Below are 18,659 nucleotides of genomic sequence, written 5' to 3'. Positions count from 1 at the left end.
TTAGATAAAGGGGTTTGAGTGACCAACTATCACTATTTAAGAGATATTTATTCAGTGTTTTCCACATTATATTTCACCTGCAGCAGCATTGTGAACTATTGTAATGACACGTTTGGTCATTAACTTTTTAAAACATCATTATATTTAAACTGCAAACACATGAGGAGATTCTCTGCATTAAAGACGCACTAATGGCAGATCAATTTCTCTCTGATACGTTAGGAAAATAAACTGAATGTAGAGGATTTGAACTGTGACGAATCTGAAGATGATTGACAGCAGTTTAAACGATGATGAGATGCACGTAACTAAGCGACAGAGTCCGTTAAAGATGACGAATGAGTGTGTCCCAAAGCTTGCATACTCTTTTGCTACATACTCAAAAGTATGTACTTTTTCTTCACAAAAAGACTACATACTTTTAGGACGTAGTATAAGTAGGCGAATTGGAACACAGCAACAGTCTTAACATTGTGGCTACATTTATGCAACTAGCCCCTGCATTTTTATCAAATAATGAGAAACTAATCAAGATCAGTACAAAGTAGGGCTGGGCGATATGGCCAAAATTTCATATCCTGATATAGCTCATTTGATATCCCGATAACGATATACATAACGATATAGCAATTTTTCTGTTAATTCAGTTTATGAATAGTCTATACAAAATTGCAATGTGGAAATGCAGTTTGAAATGATATACAAAACAAATAAAGGTAGTATGGACTACATTTTTATTTTATTTAGAACCTTTTTTTAAAGCAAGACTGTTGGTAAAGTTAACACCTGCCTAGGGATGTTAACCGATGACCGTTGACCGATGGTTGACCGTATCAACGTTAACCGATCAAAGTTGTCGGTTAAAATAAATAAAAAAGTGATCTCTAAATTAGGCTATTATACAGTGGACTAAACGCTACTACAGTTGGCCGTCTCATTCCAAAATCATTTTGTGTGATTGAACATCCCTCGCACTCAATTTTTCATAACTCGCCTGTTTGTACTTAATAAACCAATAAAAACAGTCTGCACGAGGTCACAGCGTTTGGGTTTGCGCGCTCACAAGGTTTGCAAAAAGTAAACACTCGAGGTTAGAGCCGGGGCAGACGACAGTATGAAGCGTGCATTTCGCTTAAGATGGGCTTACATTTGAAAATATATTACATCTTCATTTCAGCGGTAACACATAAGGTGTTGATCGTCTTTCTTTATTATTGTTAGCACTACCTCGAACTAAAGCGGTGTGTCTTCGGAGCTGTCATTTTCTTAAATGAGCCGCGGCAATGATTCAAATGAGCTTCTAACGCTGGTCAAACGCCTTTATTTACAACGCGATCACCTTGTACCCAAACCATTTCGAAACTAATGAGCCATTTGTCCTCAGATTACAAACAAGCTCCTCTGCGGCGCGTTTGCGGGACTCGTGTTTCGCGCTGTGGGGGATTTTAAAAAAGTGACGTGAGTGGAAGGGAGACGGCAGCGCTTGGACAGTGCGTGTGTGTGTGTGAGAGAGAGTGAGAGAGAGAGACAGAGGGAGCGCAGCTCGCGGCTGTTATTTCAAATAGCGCAGCATATTTTAAACTAATCGGTTAACCGGTTTCAACCGGCTAATGAGGCTCGGTGGTCGGTCAAGAAAATGTTTAGTTTTCGCCATCCCAACACCTGCCATTAAAATATTTCAATAAATGGCTATATGGTGTGCCAAGCGTAAAAGCCCGTAGCAGCGTCTGTGTCTGAAGTTTGCTTTGAGCGCTTATGCCACCACTCTGGCATAATTACTCGGAGAATTACCCTGGTCTGAACGCGTCTACTACCGTCTTCCTCCATGTTTGTTTATGTATTGCAGCGTGCATGGGCATGCCGTGGCGTGAGGTGCATCTTGACGTAAAATTCTGCCGTAAACGCCTTATCGTGGCATAAGCGATAGAGCCTTATATAAAACGATAGACATTTTCTATCGTCCAGACGATATATTTCGTCATATCGCCCAGCCCTAGTACAAAGAACAACTTCTGCATGGAACCTGATGACTAACTTCCACGAACAAAAGCTACAACTTCATCCCAGTAGACATCTGAGAATACACTTACATAAAGCACATTAACATTGATGTAAATAGGTGTTTCAAGTCTTTCCACATTAGTCACATTAGCCAGATTACAATGCATAAGGTCATGGGTTCAGCATGTCAGCAAAGAATAAGTGGGAGTATTCATGAAATCTGTATATGATCTGTGGCGCATGCACAAAATATAATTCCTCATAAAGATATCCTTAGATCACAAAAAACAAGCCTCATTTCAACTTCATAGCTGTACTTGTTCTTTCAGTCATCATTTATGCATCATTGGAAAAGCACTCAAAACTTTTAACTGTGATAATGAAAGTTTCAAAGGTAATTTTACCTCTTTATTTAGAGGCTTATGTCAGTCTGAAAACCACTTTATGGGCACATTTATAAGCAGATTCACAAACGGAAAAGCAATTAACTTAATGAATTATTCTGAAACTGCAAAGAAATGCTGATGATTAAATCTAAACAAATGTTTACTCTTTAAAATCTGTTTGAAATAAACACACACACACACACACACACACACACACACACACACACACACACACACACACACGCATGAACGCGCAAACACAAAAACAGGTCTGGAAAGCTTTTTTCCACTAATAAATGTGTGAAGGACATATACTCAGTCCCCCTAGAAGGTATCTGGACACTATTTGGTCCAGAATTACTAACAGCTTGTGCCAGTAAAAACCCTCTTTTGGCATTACAAACACTACTGGAAGAATTGACTAAAGTCATGCAGTGAAAAATTGGCTCTAAAAAAGGCGTGGACATGGTTATTTTTGCGGCTGAGCTAATTTCATATGCATTTGTAGGAGTTTCCCTTTCAGATGCAACATTTATGGGAGGACAGTATTTAAATGTATCATATGAGGTGATTTATTAAAGTTTGTTAACGTCAATTTAGTGATGTTTGAGCCATTATTTAGTGCCCCTAAAAAACCAGACACAAATTTGCACTGCTCTTGGTAGATTGTGTTGGTCATTATGATCCGGGCGTGCCTGTGTTCTTTAATCAGTAGATCATGCACAGAACTTTCCACTCACATTGAGTTTTTTTGACGTGGAATTTACACTCTCACGCTAATTTGCTGTGCTGGCCCTTAGACTACTGTTCAAAATGATGCTGTCGGTAAGAATTGTAATGTTTATGAAAGAATTATCTTAGGCTCACTAAGGCTGAATGATCAAAAATGCAGTAATATTGTGTCAGGCAATTCACTATCATCAAAAATGATTGATTGACTATTAGCATATAGTTGTTACGGTACAGAAGCTGCGGAGACAGAGATGGTAAGGGACAAGTTTAATAAATGAGCAACCAGGAGAATTCAGTGACTTGACTGGAAGTGTAGTGCAGATCGATGGTCTTTGGAGAAGATGAGGCAGGTAGAGATCAACAGGTGGTGGAGATTTCGAGGGAAGGAACACTGGAGCACAATGGACACACACACACGAGACGAAGGAGTACGAAGGAGACTGGATGAAGACACTGGAAATGGGTAACTTGCTTCGAGGGTGTCCTTAGGTAAGCAGCAGGGAAATAGTACCTATTGCGAACGAGACCGGACAGTGACTGAGAGTGTGTGTGTGTGTCTTTTGTGCTGGTGGTGATTGGCTGCAGGTGAGGGTGATAAGTACTCTGGTAAGGGTGTGTGTTGTGAAACTGTGACGTGAGAGCCTGGTGTGTCTGTGACATTATGTGTGGCCATCGGACACGGGCTGTTATGAAGTCTACCTCCAGGTGTGACCACGGGCGGTTAGGAACAGGCAGAGGAAGGAGCTTACTGGCAGGGAGGTGTCAGGGACTCTTGGAGATGGCGCACTCCCGACACCCTCTCACGTACCTTCTCACGTCCGCCACCATGTTAAGCCACCAGAAGCGATGGTGTAGCAGCAAGAGGGTTTCATTGACCCCTGGGTGGCCAGTGCCCAATGATGAGTGAGCAGAGTGAATGAGTGGAGTGCGGCGTGCCTGTGGGATGTACTGTGACCCTGGTGGACAACCCGGCGGAGTGTTGGTGGAGACATTGGAGGAGGGCAGGGTCTCCTCAGACCAGATGATGGGACTGACAAACAGTTTTTCCGGTAGAATCGGTTCAGACCTATTTGGGCGTTCTTCTGCAGCATGGAGGCGCGAGAGGACATCTGCCTTTATATTCTTGGACCTCGGACAATAGAAAATGGAAAAGTTAAACCTTGTGAAGAAGAGAGCCCATCGGGCCTGACGCGGGTTCAAACATTTGGCCTCTCTGAGGTATTCGATGTTCTTGTGGTCAGTCAGGACTGTGAACGGATGTTGGGATCCCTCCAACCACTGCCTCCACTCTTCCAGGGCGAGCTTGATCGGTTCCCGATATCATAATTTACTTCCGGGAGAAGAACTTCTGGGAGAAGAAGTTCTTCAATGCGCATTGAAGGTGCGTTGGACTTCTGGGAGAAGAAGGCGCAATGATGGAGCCGACTCGGCGTCCCCTGCTGTTGGGACAGCACCGCTCCCGCTCCAGTGGTGGAAGCATCGACCTCGACGACGAACGGCTTGGTTGGATCAGGATGAACTAGGAGGGGAGCGGTGGTGAAGGCCTCCTTGAGCTCTTGAAATGCCTTTGTGGCCGCGGATTTCCAGGACAGAGACTTGGGCTTACTGCGCAGGAGATGGGTGAGTGGACTGGAGATGATGCTGTAGTTCTGGATGAAACGTCGGTAGAAGTTTGCAAACCCAAGGAATCTCTGTAACTCTTTTATGGTGGAAGGAATGGGCCAGGACCAGATGGCATCCACCTTCCTCTAGTCCATCCGGGTTGCCACTGCGGTTGATGTTATAACCAAGGAACTGCACTGAGGGCTGATGGAAGGAGCACTTCTCCACTTTTAGATAGAGCTTGAACTCCCTCAGGCGTTTCAGGACCTCCGCAACGTGGTGGCGATGGTCGGCCATGCTCCTCGTGGATGAAATCTTGGAATACGGAGGGGGCATTGGCCAATCCATATGGCATGACCAGATATTCATAATGGCCTGTTGGTGTCACGAAGGTGGTCTTCCATTCGTCCCCCTCACGTATTCTGATGAGGTTATACGCGCTGCGGAGGTCCAACTTGGTGAAGACAGTGGCACTACAGAGATGTTCCAGCGCAGTACTGAAGGCTCGTGACCTGGTCCTGGTGTTCTTCTAGACACGACTGCATACGAGTGGCGAAACGGATGGAAAGCTGGATGAATTGTTCGAGCCTGATGGTATCCTTGTATGCAGCGAGATGCAAACGCACACAGGGATCCAATCCCTGACGATAGGTGGTCAACAGCAACTGCTCGTTCCATCCGCTAGCAGCGGGCAGGCTCCGAAACTGCAGGGCATACTCATGAACAGACATTTTATTTTGTTTCAAATTATATAATTTCTCACCGATCGATGCATCCCAGGCAGGCTTTCCAAACACGTCCTTGACGTGGTCAACGAAACTGGACTTGGACTGTAAGATCGGGTTGTTCTGTGCATACAAGGTTTCCGCCCAACGTAAGGCCTTGCCATTTAATTGAGAAACGATAAACGCTACCTGTGATCGATCTTCGGGATAAAGCTGTGGTTGCATCTCTAGGACCAGTGAGCACTGTAGTAGGAATCCGTTGCAGTCCTCCGCCGAACCAGAGAAGGGCGCTGGCTTGGCCATGGGACTGGCGTACTGGGGTGCCGAGGAAGTGGTGCTGGTGGATGCGGAAGTGAGTGCGGGTGTCGGTGATGGTGTGGCGGAGGATAGTTCTCGACGCACAGCATCCACCAGTTCTTGGAAGGGGTCTGAATGGCTCATCCTGGTGCTCGCGCTTGTGGTCCGGTCTTCTGTTACAGTACAGAAGCAACGGAGACAGAGATGGTAAGTGGCAAGTTTATTAAATGAGCAACCAGGAGAATTCAGTGACTTGACTGGAAGTGTAGTGCAGATCAGTGGTCCTTTGAGAAGATGAGGCAGGTAGAGATCAACAGGCGGTGGAGACTTCGAGGGAAGGAACACTGGAGCACACTGGACACACACACACGATACGAAGGAGTACGAAGGAGACTGGATGAAGACACTGGAGACAGGTAACTTGCTTCGAGGGAGTCCTTAGGTAAGCAGCAGAAATAGTACCTATTGCGAACGAGACCGGACAGTGACTGAGAGTGTGTGTGTGTCTTTTGTGCTGGTGGTGATTGTGGTGGTGATTGGCTGCAGGTGAGGGTGATTAGTACTCTGGTGAAGGTGTGCATTGTGAAACTGTGCCGTGAGAGCCTGGCGTGTCTGTGACAATAGTTTGGATTGGCTGTATATTCCCATCCATACAGCTTTCATGGATAAGAGCAGGGAGAGCAACAATAACCAGTGTTGGGGAAAGTTTCTTTGAAAAGTAATGCATTACAATATATGCATACGCATATATATATGCATAGTAATGCATACTCTCTTAAAAGTAACTAAATACATTAGTTAGTTACTTTTTAAAGAACTATTCGGACTGGATTAGATTAACATGGGCACGTGGGGGTAAAGTAATTATTACCAGAGGTTCCCTGTGATTTTAGTCCCGACTAAATGTGCCATCTTGGTAATCATTACGAACAACAGTGAATATTACCGAGACTTTTACCTTCAGTAAAAAGGTCCGGAAAAATGACCTTGGGTAATACTAATCCCGTTCGAATAGACCCACTGTAAAAATGTATGGTAAAATTCCATCATTTCCAGTTTAAAAGTTTTTTAAAAAGTGCATTTTGCGAGCATGGAGGCGCTTGAAGCATTCGTTATAGGTGTTGGGACAACTCTGTGTCAAACGTCCAGTATTTTCCGCATATCATGAAGAAGATCAAAAGCAGAGGCACAACACTTATTTTAGCTCTAGATAAGTGTCTATTACCAACATAACTGTTTATTAAAACACACATATATAGCCTGAGACGGAGTTCAGACTGGCGCTCATGTTGTGTTTGCTCAAGTGATAACAGCAGTGTCATACGCACATGACGACACAGAGGATACCGTTGTGCGTAAAGCGAGTTACTCCTCCCACTTCTGCAAGTTTTACTGAGATGTCTTATCCCGTGCGAATTGGCCATTAATATTACAGACGTCCTGAGGTAAAATGACTTTACCCCCACGTCCCCATGTTAAACTAATCCCGTCTGAATAGGGCTTAAGAAAAGTAATGCACTACATCCATTATGGAGAATGGAAGAATAGAAACTAAATTTAAAACTTACTTCACCAATAAAAACAATATGCAGATTTTGCATTTGACTGACACTGAATCTTTTTTTTTTGTGCAAGTGAGATGAGTAAACACATGCTCATATTTAGTCTAGTCTTGACTAAAATTAACCATCATGTTTACACACAGTGTCTCTGCACTTGATCACGATTTCTCTCAACATGGGGACAGGAGAGCTGTCAGTCAAATATATTTTGAAAAAGTAACTTGATTACGTAACTTAAGTTATATACTTATAATGCGTTACCCCCAGCACTGGCAGAAACCCCCTTAGGGTAAACAGAACAGAACCAACATAATGTATTGCAGATATCATTAATGTCAATATTTACTACAACATAACTTGGGAATTTAGTCTGATTCAAGGGAATCAGAATGTCAAATCCTGATTGACGATAGGAGCTGGGGATGAAAGAGGGTAATTAGCTCAGGAGAAACACAATGGAAGGAGCCTAATATGTATGCTGTAATAGGTATTGAATTCCTATTGGTAGATGTGATCAGCTGAGTCAGCTGATGCAAGCTTGACTAACGTGACCTGCCAGAAATAACGCAATGCTTGATTATTATTACATTTTAAAAGAATTGTTTTCATTTTAATATACTTTAATACTTAAAGGAAGTGTATGTAAGATTGTGATCAAAATTGGTACTGCAATCACTTTCAAAAGACTGTAGAGCTCCCCCTCCTCCCTGACTCGAGGTTGCTAGATAGGCTGCAGGAACGTTTGTATCTGCAGCTGTGGTAACTAGAGCAGAGCTGGCAACCCAGATGCCGAAACACTACTGACTTCTTGATTGGTCAATATATGGAGGGCGGAGCTTACACAAAACACAACATTAACATCAACATCAGTTGAGGGCTGCAACAACAACTTTTAAATGACTATACTACTGGACTACTGTTGTCAGTGATATAAGTATTTGAAATTAACATGATTTTTTAATGTCTAGTGACATATCAGGGCCATTTTATGATTCATTGGAATACATTTCTTACATACAGTTCCTTTAAATGCAATGTATTGGTGTGGTAACCCTTGTGAAAAAAAAGTGCACTTTAGTGTACTTTTATAAAGTGTACTTATTACACAGATAATATACTTATACTAAATACACTTAATTGTGCAATTAAATGCAATGTTTTCGGTGTACTTAACACACATTATATGTAATTGATTTCAAATTTATCACAAATTAAGTTGAAATAAAATACAATAAGTTGCAATTAAGAGTGATTTTTTGGAACAACTTAAGTGGTACTTAAATACAACTTTATATGTACTTTCATAATCGCTTCTAGTGTATTAAAATTGTAATTAAAGTGCACTGCTCAATGTACTGACAAGCAATTAATGTGAACTAAAACATACTTTAATGTCAGCTAAATATACACTTAAGTGTGAATTAAATGCAATGTTTTCGGTGTACTTAACACACATTATATGTAATTGATTTCAAATTTATCACATATTAAGTTGAAATAAAATACAATAAGTTGCAATTAAGAGTGATTTTTTGGAACAACTTAAGTGGTACTTAAATACAACTTTATATGTACTTTCATAATCGCTTCTAGTGTATTAAAATTGTAATTAAAGTGCACTGCTCAATGTACTGACAAGCAATTAATGTGAACTAAAACATACTTTAATGTCAGCTAAATATACACTTAAGTGTGAATTAAATGCAATGTTTTCGGTGTACTTAACACACATTATATGTAATTGATTTCAAATTTATCATATATTAAGTTGAAATAAAATACAATAAGTTGCAATTAAGAGTGATTTTTTGGAACAACTTAAGTGGTACTTAAATACAACTTTATATGTACTTTCATAATCGCTTCTAGTGTATTAAAATTGTAATTAAAGTGCACTGCTCAATGTACTGACATCCATTCTACTGTCTTAAAATCAAGCAATTAATATGAACTAAAATATACCTTAACGTAATTTACATGTACACTCTAATATAATGAAATACATTCATAATTACATTTTTCAAATAATACAGCTGCAATTTCGTATAATAAACACATCCAAATTTAAATCCTCTACATTTATTGACAAAACAATCTGTAAAACAAATATACAAAAAAAACTTTTTTTTGATGCCCAAGAAAAACCCAAAAAACTATTTACACAAACACAAATTCATTTAGAAAGAGTCTGGAGGACAATGAGGATTATATGCAATTATATGTAATTATATGCATTATTATATATCTCCCTCATTCAAAGGTACCTAAATCTACCCATCACAGAAAAGTACCTCACACAACAGATGAATAAATACAAACAAATGGAAAGAAAAGAATCGTTTCATGTACAACACTAAGATTCAAAACTTTGGGTAACGTTAACTTAGTTAACTACTTAATTTAACATGAACCTAGAATGAATAATAATATAAACATTTATTTATCTTAGTTAATGTTAATTTCAACATTTACTAATTAGGGGTGTAACGGCACATGTATTCATACCAAACCGGTTCGGTAAAGGATTTCCGGTACAGTGCACGTGTGTACCGAGCGGTACGAATGCAATCTTTAACAGTTAACAGATGGCTTGTTTAATGAGTGGAACACACTTCAATACAAGTTTCCATAAGAACATATGTATTCTGTCAATTTTATCATTAAATTCAAGTGATGCCATATTGATGCTCTTTAATGTGACATGACAGATCACTGTAAAGACACATCAGTTCAAGCAGCAACGCGGCACGAGTGAATGTGATCACCTTGTCATAGTCAAAGAATAAACATGAATTAACATCAGAAGGTATGTTAAGGATACATTACAACTTACTAAAATGTATCACATTGTGTAATCGTTCAGTGTTTCAACAGCAGAAAGATGTCGATAAAACACGAGAGAGATGAACTCTTTCACTAAATGTATGCATTATATTAGCCTATATATTCATCATATTCTACTTAACCTGAAAAAAATCTAACCTATAATTAGATTTATAAGTTAATGCAAAAACGGTCTTATGAGAAGTTTACACGTTTGCATACAATGCGAGTGCAAGTAAGGCCTCCCTATATAGTCTACACTATACAGCATTCTTTGTCGTTTGATTAAACAGAAACAACAAGGCAATTATATATTACATTCTGAATCAAATTATAATCTTTGTGTGCCCTTTGTTAGAGTTAAGCTTGGTAAAACGTCCTTCAAATATGTCGCAGCCTCAGATTGGAATTTGCTCCAGACTGAGTTGAAGCTAAAAGATCTGGTGACATTTAGTCATTTTTAAATTTTACTACATCATTTTGAGAGTAAATTAATGGTGTGTAATTGTTTTTGACTGGTTGTATGTTTTATGTTTTTTATGTGACTTTTTATGTATAACTGTACATGCAAACACAGCTGCCTATCTTGGCCAGGACAGGACATTTTAATCTCAGTGAGTTTTTCTCCTGGTTAAATAAAGGTAATAATAATAATAATTAGTAGAGATATTTTTTATATTATATTTTTAATTCTTTAAGAAACCTTTAGTTTAAGACAATTACAATTTGTTCAGTAAACCAATAAAAAAAAGAAAGCATTTTTATATTTAGTGTTCCTCCCCGAACTGTCAGCTTTGTGTACTGTTACACCCCTATTATTAATGCAATCTTAAAATCAAAAGGTGTATATGTTAATTATTTAATGCATTGTTAACTTGCATGAACAATGACTATAAATTTAATTAACTAGCTTTGAACTATAATTTATTAAGCAAGGTCAACAACTATTAATAAACACTGTAAAAAATAAAATAAAATAAATAAATAAAAAGAAATCACTGTTAGATCATGTTGGTCAATTCATTAAATAACGTTAACAAATTAGATCTTATTGTAAAGTGTTACTGAACTTATAAGCTCTTAAACCTTTACTAGCACCAAAATTAGGACCAAAAGGTTTATTCTAAAATCTTATTCCAGCATTACAGTGAATGAAAAAAAAAAAAAAAAAAACTGAAGAACTCCAAAGGCACACAAAATTGTTTGTCACCAACTATTTTCGAGTTGTTTGGAAAGTGCTGTTTATGTCAGTGTCCCAGAAGCTCTCCATCAGTAGGAAACTGGCGCACCATCTCTCCACAGTAGATGTGAATGGACATGTTCCAAAGAGGCAGGAAAGCAAAAATATATATACCTTGAGGAAAGAAAAAGAAAACGCAAAGAAAAAAATTGTTTATAAAACAGATCTATCCATTATTATAATTGGCTCAATTAAATTAAAACGATAGATGTACAGTACATATATTCACACAGCAGTATCTGTATGAAAAAAAGAAGAAAAAAAAGAAATAGCCATAAGAGGGATCATAAAAATGAGCATGTTGTCTCTTTTTTATCTAGTACTGCCCTGATGAAGCAGTTTATTCTGCATGGTGTGTGTAAGCTTTTGACCACAACTGCATCCCCTATGTGATGAATTACCTCAGTCGTCAGGGTAGAATGACTGGAGAGGTTCCTTCACGTATCCCACTGAGCACATCATCTTCACTGACACTGGACTTTAAAAATAGAGAACATTTTAATAATGGTTTTTATTCCTACTTTACAGGGAATTAAACATAACTTAAATATAGATAAATAACCCAAGACCAATGTAAATTGAGAAAAGTATTCTTGCATTTTTCCTCATCTTGCCTTGCAAGTTTCAGCTTACCTCACACCATCTCCATGAAGGATGTTCCTGCATTTACCACGCCTGGCACAGCAATGCTGCGGCTCCATTGCTTTGGGTGTGTGGCCTGTAAAATATATAATGATTAGGGGATCTGGAAATGCACAAGTGGGAATGTATTACTTACAAATGGACAAGATGCAAAGCATTTAAAAGCTAAAGACTTGATAGCAATGTTTTAGCTTGTGTCATGGCTGGGCATAAATTCATAATTAACATTAACTGGACCTCATCAAGATGGCTCTGTGATTCCACACAGCTTGCACTGGATCTCCAATAACACATCTGTATTGATCCTACAAAATAAAAAATAAAATAAAATAAGCACAAAATATTAAAAACACTTTAACATCTTACTCTCCAAATGCAAAAAGAAAAGAACATATTAAAATCATTATTTCATTACTGGTTGTTGTTATACGTTAAGTTAATATATGGAATAAATGTATATAACGTTAAATGTCTTCTGTCCATTTAAAAAGTAGGAGTTCGATTAAAATATTGTATGTACGTTACAGCAGGCAAATTCATTGAACATGCCCACACCGGCGATCACATTCCGATTTAAGAAATTATTATAATGCAATCTTAGATAACAAGTTACATGAATATGAATAATACAATAAATACATAGGAAACATGATTAACGTTAATTCACCTCCCGAGTCCATAGTGCGTCGATCCTATCTGCGATTAAACTAAATAACTACACCGTAATAGAGAGCTACCATGTTACGGTGAAAATGTAAAATCAAGAGAGCTTATATCAAGATATACTTACTTGACTCGTTATTTGTAGCATATAACGTCTCATCTGTAATGATCCAAACGGTTCGCTCCTCTGTTGTCTGTTCTCTTCAGCTTCATTTTCCTCACGCATCGCGATGACGCAATAATGGCGGACCGCGCATTTTTCAAAATCATGACGTAGTATTTTTGGCGCATGCGCATTGAAATATTAAGTATAAATATAAAATAAGATATTTCGTGCATTAAATGTTGATTATAAATCACTTATTAATTATCCATTTCTGTTCAGGTTGTTCTAACACACTGTGTAGTTGGACTGTATTTCAGAGAACTTGACTCATTCACCTAACTAAAAGTCAATCATGTTTAGAGTCTGATTAAAATTAAATGTAGCCTATTTTAACTGAATTGTAACGCAAATTAATTTGGTTTAGATTTGTTCAACTTTTTCTTGCAATTAATGCAATTAAATGTGTGTTTAATCGCCATACAACAACATAATATTGAAAGTAGGTTATTCTGTACACAGATGTAAAGTAGCCTACAGTACATTAGACAACTCCTCTCATAAAGATTGACAATGTCAAATTATGTAGAAAACTGACACTTGGAGATGAGTTCATAGGAGCTAGTTATAACATTTCAACAGTATGTTGTACTGGAGTGTAAGCGAGTGAAATTTTGAAGAAAAATACATTAACCAATGTAAATTTGGACAACTAATTTTTTTTTTAAAAAGCATTTATTTTCCAAGTGCTTTGTCATTAGTAAAATAAGTGTACTTTATGAAACAAACTCATAATTAAAATGGTTTAAGTAAATTTAGGTGTAGACATTATTACAAGGTGCATTTTTAAAAAGCGCACTTAAGTGTGTTTATAAATATTGTCATACAAGTGTACTTTCTTTAAGTGAAAATTAACTAGATATTATTACAAAGCGCACTTATTAAAAGTGCACTAAAGTGGGTTTATAAATATTGTCATGAAAGTGTACTTTTTTAAAGTACAAATTAATTATATATTATTACAAAGTACACTTATTATAAGTGTACTAAAGTGTGTTTATAAATATTGTCATGAAAGTGTACTTTTTTAAAGTACAAATTAATTAGATATTATTACAAAGTACACTTATTATAAGTGTACTAAAGTGTGTTTATAGATATTGTCATGAAAGTGTACATTTTTAAAGTACAAATTAATTATATATTATTACAAAGTACACTTATTATAAGTGTACTAAAGTGTGTTTATAAATATTGTCATGAAAGTGTACATTTTTAAAGTACAAATTAATTATATATTATTACAAAGTACACTTATTATAAGTGTACTAAAGTGTGTTTATAAATATTGTCATGAAAGTGTACTTTTTTAAAGTACAAATTAATTATATATTATTACAAAGTACACTTATTAAAAGTGCACTAAAGTGTGTTTATAGATATTGTCATGAAAGTGTACTTTTTTAAAGTACAAATTAATTATATATTATTACAAAGTACACTCATAATAAGTGTACTAAAGTGTGTTTATAAATATTGTCATGAAAGGTTACTTTTTAAAGTACAAATTAATTATATATTATTACAAAGTACACTTATTATAAGTGTACTAAAGTGTGTTTATAAATATTGTCATGAAAGTGTACTTTTTAAAAATACAAATTAATTAGATATTATTACAAAGTGAATTTTAAAAAAGTGTACTTAAGTGTGTTTAGAAATATTGTCATTAAAGTGTATTCTCTTTAAGTACACTTAAGTGGCACTTAATTTTAATTATATCATATTATCTACAAGTGCAGTTTTTAAAAAATATACTTTAAATATATTAAGTGCACAAAAAATACACTTTCAATACAATTAAGCACACTACTTTTTCACAAGGGAAGGCATCATTACTCTAGCCTTTGATCCTTAATAAACCATTCTAATATGCTGATTGTGTTCAGGAAACATCTTCAAACATTTAAAATGTAATTTTGAACAACATACCTAATGATTCGTTTGTGACTTTAGTTAGTGTGTAATGTTCCTGCTTGAGCACAAACAGTATCTGCAAAGTTGAAAGTTCAATGCAAACAGAGATATTGTCTTTTAAAGTGATGGGAGTTTATCGCCTACAAAAACAGCCGGTTTGGACTACAACAGGCTTCTTCCTGGGTTGGTGACATCATAAACCCTTGCTAGTCACAGCAGATGTGACTTCCGCCCGTGATGGTAAGGGGCATGGCGTTTCCAGACAACCGGTGCTTGGCAATTCAGCCAATAAAAATACCGGAAACTACATCTGGCCATCTAACCAATGTAAGACCATTGCGTTTTTTGGAGGGATAGGCTTCATAGAAGCAGGAAGCAAACAAGCTGCTCTAAGGACAGTGAAGACAGTGATGTGGAATAAAGGTAAAATATAAGAAAAAGCCGTAAAAAAAACAAGTATTAAGACATGTTATACTGCGCCCCATAACACAACCAAGCCTAGAAAAAAACATGGAAACACCCCTTTAAAATCAATAGTCTGACTCTGAACAATGCATACTAGAATATTTTGTATCATTCAGTGCAGCGAACACGCCTTCACATTGGAAAGTCTCACCGTCTAGCTGGGTGCTTTATTACGGTTGGTTTGTCTTGCAAACAGAGCCCCTCGCCTCAGCCTGGAGACACCATAACGACCAGATTCACTGAGATCACGCACACAGGGTGTCCCAAAGAGCTGACACAGGGCAAATCTGCTCTCCTGGTACTGACTATGAAGCACATTATTTCTGTGCAATGCAAGTCCATTTGAGAATAATAACTGCTAAAGAGTTAGAATTTATTTGTTTCAGTGCGAATTCAGGAAATTGCTTGCTGTGCATTTAAAATTAAGTGTCATATTACATGAAAACAGAAAGCACGTGACCCTTTAAAAACGTACTTTGGCTAATAGGTTGACTCATAGTGCTGAGAACCCCCCCTGACACGATTGTGGAGACTGTAATAGTGCTGCACACCTCCCTGTCAATCAAACGCTCAACTTCTATTTGCAGCCTCACTGTTGCCCTTTCACACCCATTTGGTTTCTGCTTACGGCTACTGTTACGGCATGGAAACTTACATCTATACTGCAAGTGAGCAAATAAAAACTCATTATGATCAAGGAAACCATCTAAATAGTCAGCTTCACTGATTAGAATAGGAAAATTCAAGTTTGTGGTGTCGCCAACAAGATAGGGTGTTGCATTGTGGCACTGACTGTGAGGGAATTTAAAAAGTTTTCTTTTTACACTTTGACTAAGGGGAATTTCATGTTTACAACTCACAAAGCATGTTAACCCATTTAACCCCACTGGTAACATCTGAGAAATCTGTACGATAGAACCATAGATAGATACAAACCCCATTCCAAAAATGATTCTCTTAAACTGCTCAGTTTAAACATGTGATATGTCGTCTATGTTGTATTCTGAATAAAATATTGAAAACTTTTTTGGAATCGGGTTTGTAGATAGATGGATGGATGGATGGATGGATGGATGGATGGATGGATGGATGGATGGATGGATGGATGGATGGATGGATGGATAGATAGATAGATAGATAGATAGATAGATAGATAGATAGATAGATAGATAGATAGATAGATAGATAGATAGATAGATAGACAGCATGCAGTTTGTTTCATTGAGCCATCAGTTAAGATTTCAGCAAGTAACTGAAAACTTCTATTACTTGTCCATACTATGTAAATAAACCAATAAATAATAAACTGCAATACATATAATAAACTTATTAGGACGTCAACAGCAGCTGCTCGTTCCATCCGCTAGCAGCGGCCAGGGTCCAAAATCACTATATGCACATGGCTGATTTTTAGTTACACCACATAGGCTATAGCTTAAACAAGACGCATGATAATAACATTTATACTCTAAAGGTTTACTTTTAGGGTAGGGCCTGAAATTAAACAGGGCTAAAAACAATAATGCCTCCAAAACATGAGGAAACATGGCATGCAAATTCCTCTTTTTTAGGTTAAATTTGTTATATTTGATCAAATTTAGTCATATGTTTACATTTTTATGTTGACCTAACTGACTCAGGTCAATTAAAATGCCTTCTTTTAAAAATACATTTAAATGTTTGTAAATGTAGCCTAATTCAAATGTGACGGGAACTTACCAGCCTTGTACTTTACCACCTGCACTGCTAAAAGTAATTTTTCTGGAATTAAAAAAAAAAAAAAGGCAAATAATAAATGCTACTTAAAATTGTATTTTTGTAAGTGCATAGTAGTGGTATGTCTAGGCCTATATAATCCCTATGATAGTAGTTGTCATCGACCCTGACCGTGCCCGAAACGCAACGAAAAGCACGTGACTATGCTAATTATGCTTTTGACCACGACTTCTGTCCATTAAGTCGACTTGGCAACAAATGAAAATAAATCGCTTTTATATGTAAACACTTTTCTCATCACTAATAAAAATGAATGTCGTGTTAAAATCAATCATGGCGGAATAAAATAATATATTTTGTTTGGCTACCTATTGAGGAACGATGTTAAATAAGCGGGGTCCACAGTCACCAAAACCACCGCCAATTGGCACCCAGATAGCCTATTTGACATATTGATAACACGCCATGTAGCAATTATTATTATTATTACCTATTATTATTATTATTGTTATTATTATTTTCTTTCTGCTTTTAGAAGGTTTATAACAGCTACAAAAATATATTTTTGTAAACCAGTTCCTGGACACAAGTAACCTTTTACAATAAATAAAAAAGTTAATTTTCTAACACTGGGCTTTCATCCAGCAAAGAACCGGCAAAATATCTCAATGTAAGCCCAAAGTTGTATGTTTTTACAAAACTTTATTATTTACTTCTTATAAACGTTCAGATCCCAAAAGCCTCTTCAACCTATCATTTAAATGTAAAATAGAGCACAATAGTAGTATTTGCAGACAAAGAATAATGGGACATTAAGACGGGAGTCGCTCCGGCAAAAAGGAGAGAAGGTCTGCAGACCGCGAACCACTGCTTTCATATTATTACAATACACCATACGTATGCAAAACAACGCCCGTCATCATGCGGACAATATTCTGTTATTATTCTTTTAAAAGCAAACCATTATTTAACATAATATGGGCTGGTTAGCCGGTATGCTAGCAGGCTGCAGATGGGAGGCACTGGCCATCACATCGGTGCTGGAATAACTGTATTTATACAGCTGAGGGATGCATTAGACAATCGCTTCATGGAATTTACCTATGTATCTCTAATCTGACATCTGATATTTTCTCCCCCTATTTGACTTCTGATAATCAGCACAAAAAGGCTAAAAGCCTCGCCTTTCTGACACATCTAATAACGGGTTCTTGTTCCAAAGTGGCTTCCATTGATCTTACCTTCAGCGATGACAGCCCCGGTGCAGGAACAAAACACTTCCGAGGAAATACGATTGTTTGAGTTATTTCCAAATGGACGGCTTTCCAAACCTGGCCAGTAAGTTGAAACAACCCCTAAAAAATCCGCCGGCTCGCCTCTGAAGTGATGGAAGCAGAATGAATCCACGCGTTGCTGTGGGTATCTAGGAAATGCTCGTCTCTCTGCCGCTCCCTGCCAAATAATGACCCCTCCCACTGAATCCCCAGCCACAAACACGACAGGTGCTGAGTATGCGCGCTCCCTCCTTGCTAAATAGTGAGCCGCGCGGAGGCTCTCTTGTGCGCCTGCGCTGTGAACGCGGCGAGAATGAGCGCAGCCTGGGATAGGCGGAGCGAAGATGGTGCTGCGCATCTTTGTTAAAGTGATGCTCAGCTGGAGGATGGAGCGCGTGCTCGGTGATGTATGCTTGTTCTGAGTTTTCCACTGCTTTGAATTGTGTATTTT

The 18,659-nt window shown here is 37.6% G+C and overlaps 1 protein-coding gene across 1 annotated transcript in view; it reads right to left on the bottom strand.

Annotated features, from left to right (window-relative positions):
- ctnna2 (catenin (cadherin-associated protein), alpha 2) overlaps positions 1-18,399 on the bottom strand; it is a 678,725-nt gene extending 660,326 nt beyond the window's left edge. The window contains exon 1 of the mRNA XM_067441162.1: positions 18,176-18,399. The gene's annotated coding sequence lies outside the window, so the exon portion shown is untranslated. The remainder of the gene's footprint in view (positions 1-18,175) is intronic.
- Positions 18,400-18,659: the final 260 nt, after the last annotated feature.

Source organism: Pseudorasbora parva, chromosome 4 (assembly GCF_024679245.1).
Source record: "Pseudorasbora parva isolate DD20220531a chromosome 4, ASM2467924v1, whole genome shotgun sequence".
Taxonomy (NCBI): Eukaryota; Metazoa; Chordata; class Actinopteri; order Cypriniformes; family Gobionidae; genus Pseudorasbora; species Pseudorasbora parva.
The sequence above is the reverse complement of the archived record's forward strand: the minus strand, read 5'-3'. Positions and strand labels throughout refer to the sequence as shown.